Genomic DNA, 22,150 nt, shown 5'->3' with positions numbered 1-22,150 from the left:
CTCAAAGACAGATCGGCAATAGCAGAGTTGAAACTTGACAGGATTATTTTCACATAGCTATCTCCCTTTATAAGTACTTTTCAAAGTTTTATGACAACTTCCTACTACTAGGATTTTTGTCTCCTTGTACTAATCAGCCTATTACGGCTCTCTTTCAAAATCAATACAGTTCATTCTCAAAATCAATGTTTTCATTTTTTCTGTTTTGAATGCGTAAACGTCCCAATGATAATTTTGAATGAACATATGCATTTAAATATGATTGATGTTTATCGAAAACATTAAAACAGGAATAGCATTCAGGTAATGTCCCAATCATCTGGACGTCACCCCAAAACCAGCAACATGGGAATATCCCCCAAAGAGCAATCTTCAAGGAGTTATCTCCGGATAAGCAAGGCCCAATTAATTCCCCGACGGAATGTTTCATCACCGACACCGAGTACGGGCATCAGAAGAAACAATTCCCCAACAGAGATACGTTTCTCAGCCGAATCCTCAATGAGATTTTTCTCTCCAACAAAATGATTCGAGAAACCTTATTCCCCAGCAGGGCTGTTCAAGATCACTATCCCCAGAAGGTGTGATCCTCCACACCAAGGCTTGATCAAATAGTGCATCGGAGGATTACACATCTCTCTTATTCTCATTCAAGGTGCATCAAAATCAGAACCTTCAAGTTACCTTCATCCCCAAGCGGTAATCAAAGATCCCTCAACAGAGCATCCTGGTCCGTAAGGAAGTTCCCCAGCTGAGTATACTCGAACGAGATAGCAAATATCATCAACAGTCATAATGCCATCGTTTCCGAAATAACAAGCAGGGATTTATTTTCCCAACCAGAAGTTTGATACGCTCTAAACTGCATAAGTCATGTCCATACATCATACATCATACGCATATTCATACATAGCATATAATGTTTCATGACAAACGCATACATAACATGCACGGTTCTCATTTAGTTTGAGAATCTCAACATATACATTACATGCATCATGACATTGCATGTCACTAACTTGGTTTTTCAGGTGGACGAATATCCTCAGCAAGTTATTCTCAATCACATGCAATATTCTCCTGGGTTCTGTCCAGACAAGCATTCCTCTCAGATATAATCAAACCAAAGATTCACTCTGAAGAGCTCTCTCTTTCCAAATCACTTATCAACTTTAAACAAACAAAGCAGATACGGTCTAATGGTGACTCGTTCTGACGCTTCCAGACTATACCACAGTCGAATAAACAACTTCAAATCCTTCAGATCTAAGTCGATACCTTGGACGGTTCCTTAATGATCTACCCTCAGATCTAAGTCGATACCTTGGACGGTTCCTTAATGATCTACCCTCAGATTTAAGTCGATACCTTGACGGTTCCTTAATGATCTACCTTCAAATCTAAGTCGATACCTCATACGGTTCCTTAAAGCAATCAATCTTCAAGATCTAAAAGCGGACATCTCGGACGGTTCTGTAACGATTAACCTTCAAGGTCTAAAGCGGATACCTCAGACGATTCCACAATGATCAACATTCAAAATCTATAGCGGAAACTGTGGACAGTTCTGTAACGATCAACCTCCAAGATTTAAAGCGGTAACCTCGGACGGTTCCGTAACGGTCAATACAGAGATTTAAATCATTCATCAAGATATAATCAATGGATTCATTCTGATGAACAAACCATCAACACATTCACTAGATGGCATTTGAAAGCCCATCTTAGCTAATGTTTTGATCCGCCAACAATATTTCTCAAGCCGCATTCAATGCAAATTCCAGCATCACTTCTAGTGAAGGTAAGTGCAAATTTTCAGGGCATCTAAATATTCGATCATCTTCTACCTTCAGATTCCAATCGGTCTCTTCAGGTTTAAGAAGATTGAATAGGGGCAACTGTTATACCCCAAAATTTGCCCGCATCTTTTTTCAAAAAAAAGAAGGCAACAGACTTCTGTCTAAAAATTTGGAGTTTTATATAATCTTGGATTTTATTTCATAAATATCCTGATTTTATGAATACCCAGTTTTTAGAATATTTTTATACGGTATTTTGGTTCGCTGTTGAATTTATTCTTACACAAGCGCCAAATATTGTTTATCACTTCACACGCTGTTTATTTGAGATTTATTTTCAGATAAATAATACTGACGCAATTGGTACAGAATCAAATTTTGCAGACGCAGAGTCCGGGGATTCAGACTGTACTGGTAACAATTAAATTATTATTGGTTTTTTGTTTCCCACTAATTTTTTGTACTATATTATTTTCAAATCTTTTCCTTTCTTTTCAAATCTCTTTCTTTCAAATCAAATCCTAACTTTATTCCATACATCTTTCTTTTCAAACCCTACCATACACTTTCTTTCAAAACCTACTATCATTCAAACTTTCCTTTTTTGTAAGGTATCACTTCATTCCCCAACGTCTCCATCCTTCTTTTCTCTCTATAAATACCCCTCATTTTTTCCATAAAATCTCACATCAAATTTCACTCATTCCCTAAATTTCTATCATACTATCTCATAATTATTTCCTCTTCTTCCCCGGCAAAAAATGGCAAAGTGGGTGGATACGTTTTTTCTTATGGTCATCACTGTTTTTACGGTGATCATGTCCTTTTTCTGTCTGCATAGTCCTGAAAAATGCGGACCTGGGATGCTTGCACTCCCGTACATCTATATATTGTTGTTTATAGCATGGGTTTTTAATCGTCATACTTAAAGTCTGTCGTATCTTTCGCTTTCAAATAATGTATCGTTCATTATATTTGTCGTACTGTTCGCTATATTTTTATGTAATATTTGTACTGTCAGTATTAAATATTATACTATCTGTTATACCGTCGTTTAATTATCGAGATAATATTATGTGTGTTTATTGCTAGTTAAATAATTATTTTTGTGCATTAAATCCTTTTCAATTTTATTATCGGTAATTTCGTTCGCGTACGGTATATTTTAATTATTTATTATGTTTGTGTTTTTCTAACAACTCATGTAAATAATTTTTTCACCATTAACACAACAAAAACAAAAAAAGAAAAAATTAACTTTAACTGTTAAGTTTTCACTTTAACTGTTACGTTAATACCCAGACAGCCAGTTAACAGTCAAACCCGCTGACAGCACGATTCTCCGTGTTTTGTATCATCATTCAAATCAATCTTTCACATTTCAAAATTCCAAGAATTTTGTTCTAGAAGTCTTCTGATAATCACATGATCAGCAGAGACTCAACACTGCACAAAAATCAGGTACGCTTAACTGTCTCCTACACAAACAGTCACTAACTAGGGTTTTTGTTTTTTTTTCAGGAGAACAAGTTTTTTGAGACCTCAAATGGATTTCATGGATCTCCATATGTCTCAAAGTACCATCAGACAAATTTTCAAACTTCGATTCGCTCGGACGCACAGTCAGCAGCTCAAACAGTCAACAAACGACCAGTTTGACCAAAAAGTCAACAGACAATCAAAAATGAAATTTTTTTTTGTCAATATCCATATTTTGTCAAAAGATTCATCATTTGCTCAATGGTTGATCATAATTCATCAAGAAAAGTTCAGAAATCAACAAAACCCTAAGTTTCAAATTTAGGGTTTTCTCCTAAAAAGTCAACTGAACTTTGAACGGCCATAACTCTTTCCTCGTTCATCCAAAAAATCCCAACCAAAGCTTATTTTGAAGGAAATTCAATTATCTTTCAAATGAAATTGGTCCCATGGTCATTGGATTTACCATTTAGAAAATATGAGCTCAGACATTACAGGTCATTTTCAAAGTCAACAAAAAGTGGTTTTTTGTCAAAGCCCATAACATCAAGATAACTTCTCCAAATGCAAAAAAGCTTCCAAAGTAGCTTGTAGAGGACATCATGAGGTTTCTAAAAAGTACAAGAACTCCTTCATATGATCAAAATTGAGGGATTTATGCCTTGTTGAAGTTGGCTATTTTTTGGGAAAATGCATGAAACTAGCATTGATCAAAATTGTTTTTTTTCAAAAGAGGCCAAGCATTCATGATCCAAACATGTTTCTAATGATGTTAAAGGGCCCCCACGACCAAAATTAGGCCCATGACATTTTTATTTCTTTTTTAATTTAATTTTATTTCATTTAAAGTTAAATTAAAAAAGAAATGGTTCAAGATAATGATTCAAGGCTTTTGTCCTTAGCTTGAGTCACCAAGTTTGATCCAAGTTCTGCAGCATAGAGGTACAGAAGACCTATGGCAAGAGGGGTGAAGAAAATTGAAGCCATGGCCAAGAAATTCAAAGCTTTTATTCATAAAATATTCAAAGATTCAAAGGCACTCAAGTATGGAAGAAAAGCTTGTTAGCTTAAGTTTGCAGCACTCCTATTGCTTATAAAAGGCTTGGAATACTTCAGCAAAAGACACACACGAAAATCCACCAAAGAATAGCCAAGAAACTCACAAAATTTTCAAAAAAATATCAAAACTTTGTAATTTTCGTTTTCTAGTTTCCAACCATTATCAATACAAACTAATTGTCCAAATCATCTTCTAAGACATAAATTAGTAAGTTTGGATCATTACTCATGGCTATATGCTCATAGAACTCATGTTTCAAAAGTAACATATTCATGCATATTTTCAACTTTTAATATCTCCATTATAAGCATGTTTAAATGAAAGCTAATGCCTTTGTTATCTTTCTGAGATCATATGGAGTAGGTTTAACGTATCACATGTGAGCTTAAAGCCCTGAACCATGGTGTGCCATGTTTGAAGCTCAAAGCTTCAATCTTTTCGTTTTCATATTTAACATGCTCAAATGAAGAAACTAACCCCATATTCATGTTCAGGAGGAAATTTTAAGTGGATCTGGGCTGGTTGTTTTTTTTGTTGGTTCCATTTTTGCAGGTTATGAGCACATGTAAGTTATGGCGTTTCTGCGAAGCAAAAAAACGACGGTTTAAACCGCCATAATTCGCGCAGAGAAAAAGCTGAAGCAGACGGAGGTTGTAGACGACCACGCGTCCAAGCGTGGTTCGCCAGTCAATATTGACTCCTCTCTCCGCTCGTGTGGCATCTTCTTGCTGGCCAGTCAACTTTTCAACTCTTCCTCCCTCAATTTCCATTGGTCCACGCAGGATGTGGTGGGCCCAGTCTGACTTTGGTCACCCCCACTAATTCAATGCTTTATTTTTTCCCAAGACTACCATGTGCCTCAAATTACAGCCCTTGGATTGTCACTGTATCATCATCACACGCTCATAAACACATGAACATCATACTCCCTCATAGATCAAACACACAGGATCACATATTTAAATATATTTTCTATTTTATTTAATTTTCTTTGTAAAATTATTTTAAAATAGTTTAAAAAATCAAAAAAATATGCAAAAAATATTTTAGGTTGATAAAATATTGTCTTAATTTTTGACACAAAAATATTTTATTTTTCTTAATAATTAACATATTTTGTTTAATTAATTAGATAATATTTATATATTTATCTTTTAATTATTTTTAACCTATCAAAAAAATCAGAAAAAAAAATATTTTCTTTTTATTAAATTAAGTTTATATATTATAAACTAATTTTGTGCATAATTAGAATATTTTTTCCTTTAAGTTTAATTTATGTGTATAATTATTGTTATAATTATATGTTAATTAACTTAATAATTTCAAAAATCACAAAAAAAAAATTAATTTTATTCTAAAATTAATTAACAAACAACTTAGACTTAATTTTTTTTAGGTTCAAATTTTATTTCTAATTTTTGATCTTTTAGTTAAATTAATTATGCCTTAATCTTAATTAAAATCAACCATCCAAAAATCCAAAAATATTTTCCCTTTATCTTATTGCAATTTAAATTCATAGGTAAGTGTATAGGTTGTCAAATTCATGTAAATAGCGTATTTTACATTTCTCGCACAATCGATGTAATAGCGTAGATTTACTTTCTGCATTTTACATTCCCGCACTTTAATTCCTGTACATATAAAACTGCGTGTATGGCAAGAATAAAAACTAAAGCGCTAGATCACTAATTTCAAAGACAAAAATATCTGAAAATAAATCACAATCACACTTGCACCTCTTAGGGTAATCCCTCTGCTACTCTTTCAAAAATCAATTCTATTGTTCAAATACAATTCAAATTTCTTTCTGTATCCAGTCAAAGAAAATTTTCTAAAAAAAATGGGAAAGAACATTATGAACTTAGGGTATACCTCCTAATTGCTTGCTCAATCAAAAACAACAGAAGTTCTTACACATCACTGTTTTTTCAAAACAAACTTTCAAAAAGACAACACTTTGTATATATCCAAACAAGGATCATTACGAAGTTAAAAATCTTTTTTTCAAACCATCAAAATATCTTTCGAAAGATAAACACTTTGTATACATCCGCACAAGGATCATTACAAAGTTAATTCTTTACAAAATATTTAAAACCACATACAAGCATTTCAAAGCAAAACAAACGATTCAAACAAGTGAGCTAAGCAATTAAGAGCCCATGGATAACCATAGATACAAAGGGTGCTAACACCTTCCCTTTGTATAACCTACCCCCGAACCCAAAATCTCTTTAAGGTCTTTTTCTGTTTCTTTTATAAACCTTTCCTTAAATTGGATAAATTAAAAGTCGGTGGCGACTCTCTGATTTTCACAACTCAAAAATAAAAGAAGAGTCAGTTCTCATCCCATAAAAAACCGAGGACGACAACTACTTATCAAGAAGGAGAAGGATCAGCATAGGCAGCAAGGTAGTCAAGATAATTGGAAATCCAAACCTAAGCGATCATTTACTCTGTTACTCATGCCGCTGTCTCAAGTTCTGCAACAACTGCTCAATCAGAACTTGATAACTATATTGCCTCCATATTCAGTTCCAGCCAATCCTGCTCCTGGGTACAACTATCATGCGAGATGTGCTTATCATTCAAATAGTCCTGGTCATGATACCGAGGATTGTGGACCGTTGAAGCACAGGATTCAAGACTTAATTGATGACAAGATCATTGATTTCAATTCACATGAGGAACCTCATATAGTTGATGATGTGCACAACCAGAAAGGTCGTAATGAATGCAACCAATTTGTTGGGGCAGTTCTGATCTCTACACCAGTTCCACAACAACGACGCAAGCCAGATGCACCTAAGCGTCAATTCACCAAAATTAACATGTCATTAGATCGGGCATTGCAACATCTTTTGAAGGAAGGAATGATTACTGTGAGGGATCCTCCTCAACACATCAACACCTCATCTGTTAAACACAATCCAAACGTGCGATGTGCCTACCATTCCAATAGTCCTGGGCACGATACCAATAAATGCTAGGCCTTAAATATCAAGATCCAAGACATGATCGATGTTGGTGAAATTGAGTTCAATCCTCCTAAGACCCGTATGGTGATCACTGCTCCCATGCCTAATCATGACAAGGCTGATTAATGTCTAGAAGGATGGACTATTGGCTCATTAGCTTTACTTTCATTTGCAATTTCTATCCTGTTTGTTTAAACATTCGACTTATGATAGACATTATCTGTTTTAATAATCATCATCAGTGCATTGCATATGTTTGTCTTGAATAAATTATTTCGTTGTCACTCATTTAAATTGTGTCTTTAATTTGTCTTTGTTTTGTGATATTCAACTCCTGCAAAGCTGTATGCCTTTTGAGGGAGGATGACAAAAATGATACCGCAACCTCATACAATATGCTTTCGAACAGACTATGCTGACGATGCACAGGCATTGTTTCAATTCCTAAAAAGTGGAGATATAAGGATGTTAATCCCTCGTCAACCCCTTTGAGCTTAAGGTGTAGGAATTTTCTTTCACGTGCAAATTGAAACCCTTTAATCATAACCTGGGGCAGGGTAGTTACTTAATTAACTCAATTATACTAGCCGTTGTTTACACAAATAATGATGGGTCCCCGCAACCATTAAGTCAGGAAGTCAATATCCACCAAAAAGAAAAAGATGTTAAGTCAAAACCTATGAAGGAGACTTATCAAAAATCAAAACATCCCGCTGACTGTAATCTCAAAATAAACAGTTCAGGAAAAAGTTAGGGATAATAAAGTCAAAAAACCAAAAGAGGTTGTTATAAATCCTCGACAAAAAAAATATTACAAAAAAGGATGACTGCCTGTCCAAATAAACTTACAACGCCTTAACCATCATCAAATGTCAGTGGTATGACTTCAAGACCTGCTAGAACTTAAATGCAAAGTTAACTGAGCATAGGATCGAAGAACATCACGAAGATTGGGATGGGTACAAATAAACTTTGAGCCATTATCCTTTGTTTCTTAAACCGTGAAACAAGCCACGTTACAACCCTTGAAAGTCCTAACTGAAGCATGGTTAGTTCGAAAGCATACTGTCACAAAAAAGGTATCCTGACTCCTTAAGGTTTACCAAAAATGCTGAGTTGATACAAACATCTTGTCTTTACATACATCACGCTTTTACACCTTCTGTTTTAATGTTTTTCAAAAAAAAAACAAGACAAACATATGCATTGCATCTCATGAGTTCATTATTAAACATAATCTGCTACATAATTTCAAATGTTAGCATCAGAAAGAATTTGCACAAGGTACGACTAATGACTAAAGGTTATCCCGACAGACAAAAAACACTTACACCTGACTCAGTTGACTCAAGTCAATAAACACAAGGGGCATGACATGCTTTGTACAATCAATATGGGGCAATTAAGTCAAGATTCCAAGAATCTCTCAAGAATGCCAAACAATCAGGGGCACGCACCCAAGTGGGTTTGAAGCTACTTCCCGATCAGTCAGGGGCATCACCCTAAGTTTATGAGTATTAGGGGCATCACCCATAATGTATATCTCAAGAAAGCCCTCACAAGGCGAATCTCTCCAAGGTCCCTACCAGCTGGGGCAAAGCTACGCAAGGCATTTTCAACACTTCGATCAATACTCGTTGGTGTGCCCTAATCAATATAAGTCCAGGAATGGCAGTTACTATAGCTACTTGGGGAAATATTCAAGGCACTCATGTCTTCCCACAGTGTCGGTTTCACAAGATCATATCTCCACAGAGTAATCCTCAAGAAGGAGACTTATTTCCTCAACAGAGTTTACATCTTCGACACTGCCGATTCTCCGATACTTTTTTCCTCTTCTCCAAGCAGGGTTATTCATCTCTCTTATCCCCAGTCGTTACATCAAGATCAATCATTCAAATGGCTCTCATCCCCAAGCAGAAATCATAAATCCCCAGCTGAGCATCTTCAAAATAAGATCAGACATCAAAATCACAATGATATAGAGATTTGTTTTCTCAATCAAGAAAAATCACTAATATACTCCAGATAGCATAAACATATTCATACAGTGCATACATTACCTCATAATAAACATGCAAGTTTCTCATTTATTTTGAGAGACTCGTCACATAATACATGTGTCATGACTAACTTTACCCTTTTCAGAATACAGGTACAAGAAGATAAGAAATATCTCCAATTTTCAAAGATCTAATTCAGTTACCACAAACAGTACTGACACGATCGACCTCAAAGGTCTAATTCTACCACCACGGACGATGCTGACACTCAATTCAGAAAAGAACATGGCAATGAAGTCACGACAATGGAGTCACGACAATGGAGTCACGACAATGAAGTCACGACAATGGAGTCATGATACTGAGTCACGATAATGGAATCACGACAATTGAGTCACGATCACGACAACTGAGTCACGATAATGGAATCACGACAACTGAGTCACGACAATAGAGTCACGACAATTGAGTTACGATAATTGAATCACGACAATGGAGTCACGACAATTGAATTACGACAGCAGAGTCACGACAATGGAGTCATGACACTGAGTCACGATAATGGAATCACGACAACTGAGTCACGATAATGGAATCACGACAACTGAGTCACGATCACGACAATGGAGTCACGACAATGGAGTCACGACAATGGAGTCACGACAATGGAGTCACGACAATGAGGTCACGACAACTGAGTCACGATAATTGAATCACGATAACTGAGTCACGATAATGGAATCACGACAACTGAGTCACGATAATGGAATCACGACAACTGAGTCACGATAATGGAATCACAACAACTGAGTCACCATAATGGAATCACGACATTTGAATCACGACAATTGAGCCACGACAATGGAGTCACGTCAGTTAAGTCGCATATCTAATCCTGGTATTCAATTCAGAAACGAACATGACAATTGAGTCATGACAATGGAGTCATGACAACAAAGTCACGACAATCAATTCACTTATATGATCCAAACGCTCAAGGCAATTGAGCCAATAACTTAATTCCGACACCACAGAAACGGTCTAATGTACGACTCAGTCTGATTCACGTCAATACATCAACCCGATGGCATCTTTAAGCCCATCTCACACATCCTTCTGCCAACATCCGGATGGCATCTTTAAGCCCATCTCCGGCAAAAGTCCCAGCCTCAGCAAGGGCAAATTCCTCGGTATTCTAGTGTTCAATCCTCTTCTACCTTCAGATTTCGACAGGCAAACATGCCAATCTACATCCTCAGGTATAAGGAGATTGAACAGGGGCAGCTGTCATACCCCAAAATTTGCCCAATATATTTCAAGCTTTGATTCACAAAACAACTCAAATGGTCAACAGTCGACTGATTTGACCTAAAAGTCAATTGTGGTCAAATTATAGTCAAAATTCTTGATTTTTGGTCAACATCCTCATTTTGAAGTATCATTCATCATTTGATCAAGGATTGATCATGATTCATCAAAGAAAGTTCAGAGATCAACAAAACTTAAAGTTTCTAAATTAGGGTTTTTGATCTAAAAGTCAACTGAACTTTGACCAGCCATAAATTTCATATGGAACATAAGAAATTTCCCATCCAAAGCCTATTTTGAAGGAAACTGAATTCTCTACAAGTTTGTCTCTGACATGCCAATGCTAAAAATGCTTCATTTGAGAGATATGGATCAAAACATTACAGGTCCTTTTTGAAAGTCAACCAAAAGCTGTTTTTTGTCAAAGCCCATATCATCAAGATAAAATATTCAAATGGAAAAAAGGTTCCAAAGTGGCTTATAGAGGACATCTTGAGCTTTCCAAAAAGTCCTAGATGTGAAACAAAAAGGCTTCAAAATGGATTTCATTGCAAAGAGGCCCAACTTATTATGATCCAATATTGATCCTCAAGTTATCCAAGGCCTCAAATCTAATTGCCACGAATTTATAGGTTTTATTTGATTTATTATGAAGTTTTTATCCATTTAAAAGTGATTAAATTCAATAAGTCAAGCAAAAAATCAAAGATTTGATTTGGCATGGCATTCCAATCATATTCAATCATCAATTGGGCAATATATTTGAATCAGTTTCGTGGAAAGAAAATTGGTGAAAGAATGAGCAAAATTGGCTATAATTAGAATGATTCAAAAATCAAAATTTACCAAATTCCAATCTTTGATTCAATAAAGATTTGATTCAAGTTTGTACCCTAAAATCCTTCTACTATATAGGCATAAGGAATCCTAATGAATTTTGGACGAAAAGCTGGCCTGAAGAACCCTAAAGAAGTCATCCAAAAATTCCAAGTTTTAGGGCACATTCAAATTCAATCTCCCGGCCGTTCTCATTCCATCCTATGGATCAATTCATCTCTCTGAGCCTTCCAGCAATTGATCCAAACCTTTACACAAGCCAAGGCGTGCCCGGAACCACCTCCACAAAGTTGCACTGTTGGTAAAAGTTCTTGAATCTCAAATCTTTGTTTTATGCCAAATAAATGATTTTTATGCATTTGTTCATGTTCATATTAATGTTTGGGAATGTTTGGAACAATCGTTTGTAAGTTTCGACGCCTAAATCGAAAGCCACCATGATTAGGGCTTCGGAATTGTCTTCTTCGTGTAGCCTGTTACAAGTGTTTTCAGGACAAATGGATAGCACCATCAGACTCACAAGGTTCTAATTAGTGGACTAGGGTCATTTTTGCACTTGTTTCCGTTCACTTTTGCAGGTTCCATAATCAAGCTCGCCGGAGATGATGGAAGAAACCACCACCGGTGGTGGTTTAAAATCTCCAGGAACCAGTCAATGAACGTGTGGTGTTTTCGTGTCATGCCATTAGCCAGTCTGAAATATGAGTCACATCTCTCCTTAACAAAGTTTTACTATTCACACACTACACTTCAAACATTTTGAAAACAAAGTGAGCTAAGAAATTAAGAGCCCAAGGATAACCATGGATACAAAGGGTGCTTACACTTTCCCTTTGTATAACCTACCCCCCGAACTCAAAATCTTTTTAAAAGGTCTTTTCCTATTCTTTTAGCCTTTCTATATATTGGATAAAATAAAAGTCGGTGGCGACTCTTGCTATCTGCAACATTTCTAAAAGTCAGTTTTCCCACCGTATTATAGCATGTATGTACGCATTGCTTATCCTTGCTACGTATGTTTGACCTGAATAACATGCTTAGCCTTTACATGTTTAACCTGAATAACATGTATGTTCACATTGCTTTCTTTTGGTATCACATGTAGCCGCTACTCCAAAATTCAAAATTCTGAAACAAAAAACGCTCTCACTCTTCCGTCAACAAACCACTTTCACGGCGGAATCAACAACGTTCACCGCCGATTAACCTCGATGAACTCCGACTCAGATTTTTCTTTGAGAAACAAGGATATGAACAATCGTCGCCTCAGCATCATCGATTTTTTATCCACTGATGATTCGCTCCTCGATCCCATTTCTTCCAATTACCAAAATTCAAAAAAACGAGGCTTGGTACACTCTGAATTCGAAGAAGTTCGAAGACGCTGCTACCAAAATTGAACAGTGGGAGGATGAAACTCAAACTATTGAGAAATTACAATGAGAAACCCTAAATGCAATTTGCGTAAGAGTTTAGCTTGAGACAATGCTTTTTTCACTAGTGTTCGGGTTCTGCATCTGGATGAGTTGTCTAGTATACTTGAGGGTGTTGAGAAAGAATCAATGCCGAGGATTGAAGAGGATGTATTCAAATCATGTGACTCCATTTCGACATTAGGGAGTGATAGTTTGACCTTTGAAAGTGCTGATTTGGAGGGTGATTTGTTTGAGGATGTTCGAGCTTCAATTCAAAATTCTAGCCGTAAGTCCAAACTTGCAACTGCAACAACTAGAGTGTCATCTGCCTCTGGGCTACCAGGGTTACAAACTCCATCCAGAAAAGTTAGTGCGGTTACTCGCAACAAGATAAAGGCCCCACAAACCCTTAGGAATCCAACAACACCATTTATGAGAGGAATTGGGGAGGCTACAAACAATAATACTTTTACACAAATTCTACATCCTCTTGCTACAAGGAGGGAATCATCTATTTCAAAACTATCAAAGTTACCAGCAAAGCCTATTGCAAGTTCCACAATTTCAGTCAAGAGAGCATCAATTAGCGGTTTGCATGCCAAAAATGAACAGGACAGAGCAAAACATACAATTGGTGATAGAGTCAGCCCAATTCCAAAAGCATTTGTTATTGGAGGTTCACGTGGTACACAGCCTAAGCCCACAATATTATCCAAATTAACTTCTGGTCAGTCAGTATCAACCAAGGCAAAATCAGTATCTTCCATATCTTGTGGTAGCAATTTATCTGATAATATTGGTAAGTATCCAATTAATTCTGCAAGAAGAAAAGTTATTGGGGGAAATTCAAAGCCTCCCGCATCTCCCCCTCCGGTCAAAACACCGTCAAGTTTTGCTTCAAGAAATAAAATTGAATCTGTGATTCTAGTCTCTCGAGCTTGATATCTGCCAACAAGCTTTCTTCTAGTGTTTCCCCAACTAGCTCCTAGTCTTCAAAGGCATCCATATCAACTTCTATGCCTAAGTACATGTGTGAAAGTTCAAGGTCCAGCATTGATAGTTGCATCATGGGTGATGTAAGTTCCTATTATCCAGATTAAGCAAACGGGTTGAAGCTCTCGTGAATTAAGCAAATGCGATTTAATCGAACACGATAACAAATTAAGAAAATGCTAACGTGATTATAGTTAACAATCATACAACAATCAAATTAAATCAACATACTCTAGGAAAATCAGATTAAGCATGCAAGTACCATAGAATGAAGTTAAAAGGAATAAAAACTGAATTGAAATTATTATAACCTAAAGGTATTGGAACCTGAATATAGCAAATCATCAATTGAAATTAGATCTCCATGAATTCCCTAAGCTCTGAGTTATCAATTCGTGAATAGTGAAAAATTCGGTGATGAACCGTGAATAATTTGAGAGCATGACCAGTAGCCGTGACTACTAGGTATGGGAAAAACATAGAAATCTAACCCAACCGGGTTGAAAAACATAAAATAACCCGACCCAAAACTAACTATTTCTTAAGTCTGGAACTTCAACAAATTATTCGAGACCTCTACACTCCGAACCAGCTTTTGCCTCCAACACAAAACTTGTAGCTCTTTCTATTAGCTTTTCAACGCATATCAGAACGTGCAAAACAATATCCTGTAGCTCAAGTTATGGTCTGCACAGTGAAAAGGTATCAAATAACTGTTAATGGTGAAAATAAATAAAAGAAAAAGATAAAATTAAATATAAAAACACAATAAAATAGTAAAATTAATTAAACAAACTAGAGAAATGCCTAAGTACAATAGTAGAATAATGTGCATCAAAATACACTGATCAAACTCCTCAAACTACTTTCTCCCTTATTCACTAGCTTAGGCGTTAAAGTACTAATCTTGCACGTCCACTCCCGCTCCCCCATACTAGAACCTCACTCCATTGCACATGAACTATGTTCCATTCGATCTCCACCTATTTCTTGTTCCTGTACAAAACATAAGTAATAAACAAACTGGGAGAATTATGGACCATAAAATAAAAAAGAAAATTGAAAAAAGCTTTTTAAGTTAAGTACAAAATGATAAATGTGATCACCAATAGAGAGTACAATTATGTTTATAACTGCAATACTGCCAAAGAAGTGTGGGACATTCTTGAAATGATCTAAGAATGTTCTGTTGATATTAAAAGGAACGGGATGAACACACACGGCCAATAATTAGAGATGTCAAATGAAAATTAAGTAAATCTTAGAGATAGTTCTCAAATGTTAAAATTATTGGCAATACTTTCAAAAATTACATCTCTAAAAAATATCTAAGATTTAAGGACTCGTGTTGAAAACCAAATCCAGTACTAAAATATGGAGATATGAATTTATTAATAATTTATAGGAAACGTTAAATGAGTCAAAGATTTCCAAGAAACTGAAAGAAGAAGAATAAATGCAAATACTCCAAAATAAGAAGAAGATCACAATAGAAAATTCAAATGCATCTAAAGAATCAAGTGAAGAGGTAAACTTTTGTATTATGACTAACCATGAAGATTATGGTGAGGTAACCATTTTTTTCTATAAAAAAATGTATGATCTTAGTGTAAAAGTTAGCAAAGAAAATGATGAGCTAGAATAGGTTATTATGACACATAAAAATCATATTAAATCTCTAGAAAATGAAAATTAAAAATTGTAGATGAAATGAATGAGTTTAAAAGGAGAACCTTAAAAAATGGTAATTTAAATTGTAAAAATTATGACTCCCTTAAAAGTGAAATGTAAGATTTGTATGAAACCTAAGCTAGTTTATCAAAGAAAGATAAAATCTTGATATGATTATATCTAGTAAGAGAGCTACCTATCAATAACATCTACAATACAAATAAATCCTCCAAAGTTAATGTACTAAAATGTAATGAGTGAAATAAAAATGGTTATAATTCTCTATTATGTTTAGTTAGAAAAAGTCATGAAATTAAAAAAAAAAAAAAAAAAAAAAGTATTATTACATGAAGATTTAGAGAAGGAGGTGTATTGAAAGATTCCAACTGACTTTGATTTTACAAGTGGAACCAACAATGTGTGTCGTTTAAAAAGGCCTTATCTAGGTTAAAGTAATCACCTCAGACATAGTTTGGAGGATTGCCAAATTCCATGGTATGTTTAGGCTATAAGGAAAGTCAAGGAGAACACACTTTCTTCATCAACCATTCACAATGGGAAAACACTAATTATATATAGTGTCTTGTTTATATTGATGATATTATTGTTGTAGGTGATGATTTTATTGAGAGACAACTAATCAAAGAAAACTTATTAGTGGTTGAGATGAAAGACCTTGGGATAATCAAGTACTCCCTCCATTCCTATTTATAAGAAAATTCTAATTTTTTAGGTTCATTTAATAATTGATGTATCTAACCTATATATAGTCCAAATATATCATTTATTCAATGAACCTAAAAAATCAAAATTTTCTTATAAATAGGAATGGAGGGAGTATTTCTTAGGAATTGAGGTATCCTACTCAAAATAATGCATCTTTATCTCTTAAATAAAATATGTACTTGATCTATCGTAGGAAACAAAAAACTTGGATGCAAACCCGCAAGTGTTCGCATTGAGAAAAGTCATTGGATAAACATTAAGGAGGAAAGTGCCAAGAGTCGGTATTAGAGATTAAAGGGAAAGTTGATTTACTTGGGACATATTAGGCTAGATTCGCCATATGAAATTAGTGTGGTCATATAATTTGTGCAAGATCCAAGGGAGAGACACTAGCAAGTTGTAGAACATGTTCTACAATATCTTAAAGTCAACCCAAGGAAATGGGTCTTGTTTAAAAGAGGTAGAAGTCTAACTATAGAGGTTTACACTTATGCTGATTATGAAAATTTAGTGAGTGATACAATATCTACTTTAAGCTATTGTACGTTTTTGTGTGAGAAATGGTTGATTGGAGGAGTAAGAAAAAAATGTAGTTTCTCAATCAAGAGGTGAAGCAGAATTTAGAGGTATGACACAAGGAAATTATGAATATTATGGATGAAACAAGTGCTAGAAGATTTGGAGATACAATGTGAAAGCCCTATGAAGTTATTTTGCAATAATAAATCAACCATCAATATTTGACATAATCTTGCTCAACATGAAGTGACAAAACACATTGAGATTGGTCGGTATTTCATCAAAGAAAATATGGATAATTGAATTATAACTACAACATATCTTTCTTCTGGGTATCATCTCACAATATGTCAATGGAGGGTTTACCACCAGAACGATTTAACCATCTTACTTACAAACTTGAAATGATTGATATGTATATTCACCATCTTAAGGGGGTGTTCTAAATATTAAATATAAATAGTAATTTGTAGTATTAGTCTAAGGCCCGTTAAGCAAAGTTTATTAGATTTATTTTTCCTTTTTATCTAAGTAAGATTATTCTCAACATTGTGATTACAACTTTCAATATATTAAAATCTTATTTTGAAATATTTTAAGAATTATGGTAAGGTCTAACTCAACCTTAAAAACCTATATATAAAGTGAAGGTTGTCTCCACTTATAAACATATGTTTAGGTCACATATTGTCTAATGTGGGACTTTTAACACACACCTTCACGCCCAATACTATTGAACTTGGTGCATGGATATAAATGGTGGTTGACTCGAGAACAGAAACCTGATGTTTGATGGTCCAACAAATGTTGATATCATCTTAAGACTTGTGGTTGCGAAAAACTCAACCTTGCAAAATTGACTTGTATCGTAATAATTTCCCCCACTTAAAAACATATGCTCATGTCACATATGTTTTGATGTGAGACTATTAACATATGAGAAATTCCAAACTTGGGTTCACATGTGAGTGAAATTTTGGATTTATAAGAGAGGTGACTCATATACCTGATGCCTTTGGGTTTTGAATATAGATATGGTCTCTCTCTCTCTCTATCTCTCTCTCTTATGGTTTTGGAGTATTGATTGCATTATTGCTCCTGGCTTCCTCGGCCTCTCCAACAAATAGTATCACACTTGTAGAAAGATTGTTGGGTTCAAATGTGAGTGTTTAAGTGTAGTATAACCTATGAATGAGTGAAATGTCTAATTTATAAGGTTGGTGACTCATATGCTCGATGCCTTAAGGTTTTGGATGGAAATGTGACATCTCCCTCTCTTTTGGTTTAGGAGCCTTAAGGTTTTGGATGGAAATGTGGCATCTCCCTCCCTTATGGAAATGTGGGCTCAAATGGAGGAGTTACATGACAACTAAAAAATCACCACTATGCCATAAAAGACCTACGAAAGCGCTTTTTTGGGGCTTTAAAAACGCTTAAAAGCGCTGCCGTAGGTGGCGCTGCTATAGGTTTTAGCAGTGCTTTTTGTTTAGGCAAAAGCGTTGTCGAAGGTAGGCCTAAGGCAACGCTTTTTCTTAAAAAGCGCTTTAATATATAGGCCTAAGACAACGCTTTTTTATTGAAAAGCGCTTTCTTAGGCATACTTTAGAATGCCTTTTATGCTTTTTAAAGCCTACCTACGACAGCGCTTTTAAAAGCGCTTTCATAAATAGCCCTAAGGCAGCTCTTTTTCTTAAAAAGCGCTTTCATAGATAGGCCTAAGGCAGCGCTCTCGTTAGTATTTTTAATAAACCTATTATTTTTTTAATTTCTAAACCTGCATTTTTGGCATCATTATTTCATGAACCTGTAATATACCATTGTTATCCCATAAACCTATAATTTACAATCGTAATCCCATTATTTCAGTAATCTCATTATTTTAACAAAGAAGCGATTTCGATTATATACAAAAAAAGCATTATAAATTATACCATTGTTTTTGAATCTGCAACAAAAGCATGAAGTAAACTCAGTCAAGCACTTGTTCTTGAATGCCTTAAATAAATACAATATCAGATGATCATGACAGTTCTTAAAAAAAAATAAAGTTTAAACAGAAAATCATATGGAAGAATTTTTCAAGCGTACTATATTCTCTCTTTTATTAAACCAATTTGGACAAGAGATTTTTATTTGGAAGGGGGGTGTAGAAGGTAATCACCGACTCCAAGTTAACATTTTGAAAGAAATTTAGGAAAACATGTCAAGTTACATCGATATCAGGTAAACTCATCGAAATGCAGCGGAACTCATCAGGAACAAACTCGGAGCGAGGAGGAAGACACGACTGTCTTCGCAAACAGAGGAAAATGTGAGCACGCTTCGTGGTGGCTGGAAATCTTCACGTCGTTCTCGCAGAGGGAGGGGGTTCTTCGCAGTTGCAGTCGCGGAGGGAGTAACGTTTTTTTCCTGCCCCGTTTTCTTTGAATGTGGTCCGAGTTGCGTTCGGAGAAGGCGAAAAGACGGCGGTAGAGGTGGTGGTGGTGCTGTTCGTCGGCGGCTGCTGCGAGTAGGAGAGTGAGAGGTGATGGAGCTGGTGGTGGTGTTGTTCGAATTAGGGTTCTGAGAGGCAAAACGCGTGTTTTGTTAGTTTTGTTTAAAAATTTTAATTTTAAATGAGCTACTCCAACGCTTTTATAAAGCGCTTTCTTAGGTATCATATACCAGCACTTTTTCTCCTAAAAGCGCTTTCGTAGCCTACCCCTATAGCAACGCTTTCATATCCTCCCCTATAGCAGCGCATTTATAAAGCGCTTTCTTTAGGTAGCCTTATAAAGCGATTTTAAAAACGCTTTCGTAGGATCCCATATAGCAGTGCTTTTTTCCCTTGATTTTTAGTTTTGTTTTTAGCAAAACCTATAGCAGTGCTTTTGCCTAAAAGCGCTCTCGTAGAAGTGCTGCTAAAAGCCAAATTTGGCTTAGTGCATGTTGTTGCTGATTGGGAGAGTTGAATGACAATTAGAAGAACAACCTCATAATTCTACGTGTTTTTTGGTCTCGTTGTTGCTGATCGGGAGAGTTGCATGACAAGTAGAAGATCAATGTTTTTTAAAAGCATCCCCATTGGAAGAACTAATTTTTTAGTGCTTGAGCTATTTTGTGTAGGATCAATTGCCACATTGCATTTAAGCAACATTTAAGCAAATCAAACCAATTTTACTTTCAATAAAAAAAAACAATTTTACTTCAATAGTGATTTCAATAAGCAATCTATATGCTTTTTATAAAAAAACAATCAATCAATTTATATTTATCCTAGCCCCAACACTTATCAAAACTAATATTATTTAATGATAAACAACACATTTGCTTCAAGAAACAACTTACACAAAAATTCAAGTAACAGGAACACTACAGATATCTACTCCAATGATTTAAAAAATTACTAAACTTCGGAACTTTAAATTTATATATGCATTAAATAACTTCCATTAAAAATACTCAAAGAAATTTAGTTGTCTTTTTGGAAGGTCAAAGAAAGTTTTTACCTTGAAAGTTGATTATTAATCTAACACATAGGAGAATGTGTAGATAAGTTTACTATACCCATCTAATTCATTTTAATCAGAATAATTAGAACTTTTTTGATATAAAATCATTATTCATCCAACCTTCTTTTTCACATGAGAATTTATCAATTCATTATCATTCAATAAACACTAAATAATTGTATTTATTATTATTATTATTTAAGGTGTACAGGTATATGAAAACGATAGCATTCAAAATCAAAATCAAATTGTTAGAGGTGGTGGATGTTCTTGCACGTCTTCTGGAAATCATAATTGGAATACATATGATACGTATAATTAATAGAAGTAAACGCCTGGTTTTTCTGGCTGCTATTTAGTATACTGACTTGGTCCAAACCATGCCCATCAATGTCCTTATACATACATTATCCTTCACAAAAAATACAAATGTTCAAATCAAGCCATTATCATAATTTTTGGCAGTACTTACTATTTAATCTCACCCATTCATGAAGTCTCATCTCAGCTAATTGATACGACTAGTTATTCCTTGTAGCCTTCAAATAGTCTCCACTATATTTAGAGGTTTAAAGAAAATTTTATAATAATATTTTTTAAATTAAAGAAATATATAATTATTTGTTTAAAAGAGTTGAATCATCGTTAAATTAAATCAAATCAAATCAAAAGTAATTGTCATCATTAAATTAAATGAAATCAAAAGAAATTGTCTAATTAAGGCAGCTTAGTTAATACTAGTCACTAAATTATTTGATTAAAAAATACTTTTTTAGATTTAGACCATTATCGAAAAATAAATACTGTAGTTTTTCTTCCATGGCCTTTAAGTAAGAAAGAGTAAAACTGCATCATTAATAATATCTGTTCGGGATTGGACCGGCGTTTGGCCCAATTAGACTGAAAGGCCCAAACCTTTCTTAGTCCAAGGGATTTCCCTCCCCGTCAATCCATGCCCGGCATAAGCAACACGACGTCTAGCTGAACAAAGTTGCTACCCTCAGTCCCGACCTCGAGCAGGTGCTCCCTGGGAGCACCTCCACTTGTCCTCCTTGTGGTCTCGGGTAGGCACTCCCCGCGAGCGCCTCCGCTCGCTCCTTATGTCCGAGGACCCTCCTCCTCGTAGGGTTCGGCAGTCAAAGCTTGCGAAGAGAGAAAGAAGAACTAGAGAGTGTCTCTCTTCTATGATGAGTGGTGCGTTGTTACTAAGGATGATTTAACGTCTTTCAAACACGCTCTCATTGACTGGAGTGTCGTTACAAGCAAAGCATCATTACAAACGAGGTAACTATTTATTTCAATTAATACCTTACTAGAAGCCAAGAAGGATAAGAGTATTGATCCAAAAAAGATTGAGTCTACTGTTGGAACATCTACTGGAACATCAGTGACATGGAAGAATTTTGTGTCAAAGATGAAGTCCTTCAAGAAAAATTATGTTCAGTTACATGACTCTGACTCAGATGCTGATGAAGATTGGGTCAACTTAAAGGACTCAGGTGGAAGGATTTGATAGTTTTGTTTTTTTAGTTTTTTTGTTGTCAAAATAAATAAATAAAAACAAAAAAATGTTGTTTTTATTTCTAGTGTCCTTGTACACTCACTCTATTTTATCAATTTTTGCCTAAAAGGGAGAGTAAAGTGTTAGTAATTGTTAGTAGGATTAGTTTGTTTTTTTGCTTTTTTAGAAGTAAAGAATGTTGCATGTCACATGTCTTGACATGTTATTAAATATTAGGATAGCGTAGTCTAGTGTGGTTGCTAGGTATATGCAATTACTTAGGGGAGCATGATAGTCTGTCATGCTTGTTAGTGCTGATTGTTACTGGCGTTGTGCTATTTGCTGCTGCTATTACTGCTACTTC

The 22,150-nt window shown here is 35.2% G+C and overlaps 1 pseudogene; it reads left to right on the top strand.

Annotated features, from left to right (window-relative positions):
- The first annotated feature begins 12,909 nt into the window (after positions 1–12,909).
- Positions 12,910–13,827, top strand: LOC131622117 (uncharacterized; annotated as a pseudogene).
- Positions 13,828–22,150: the final 8,323 nt, after the last annotated feature.

The sequence above is a fragment of the Vicia villosa genome, unplaced genomic scaffold (genome assembly GCF_029867415.1).
Source record: "Vicia villosa cultivar HV-30 ecotype Madison, WI unplaced genomic scaffold, Vvil1.0 ctg.000024F_1_1, whole genome shotgun sequence".
NCBI classification, from domain to species: domain Eukaryota; kingdom Viridiplantae; phylum Streptophyta; class Magnoliopsida; order Fabales; family Fabaceae; genus Vicia; species Vicia villosa.
This window is presented reverse-complemented; position numbering and strand designations above follow the sequence as displayed.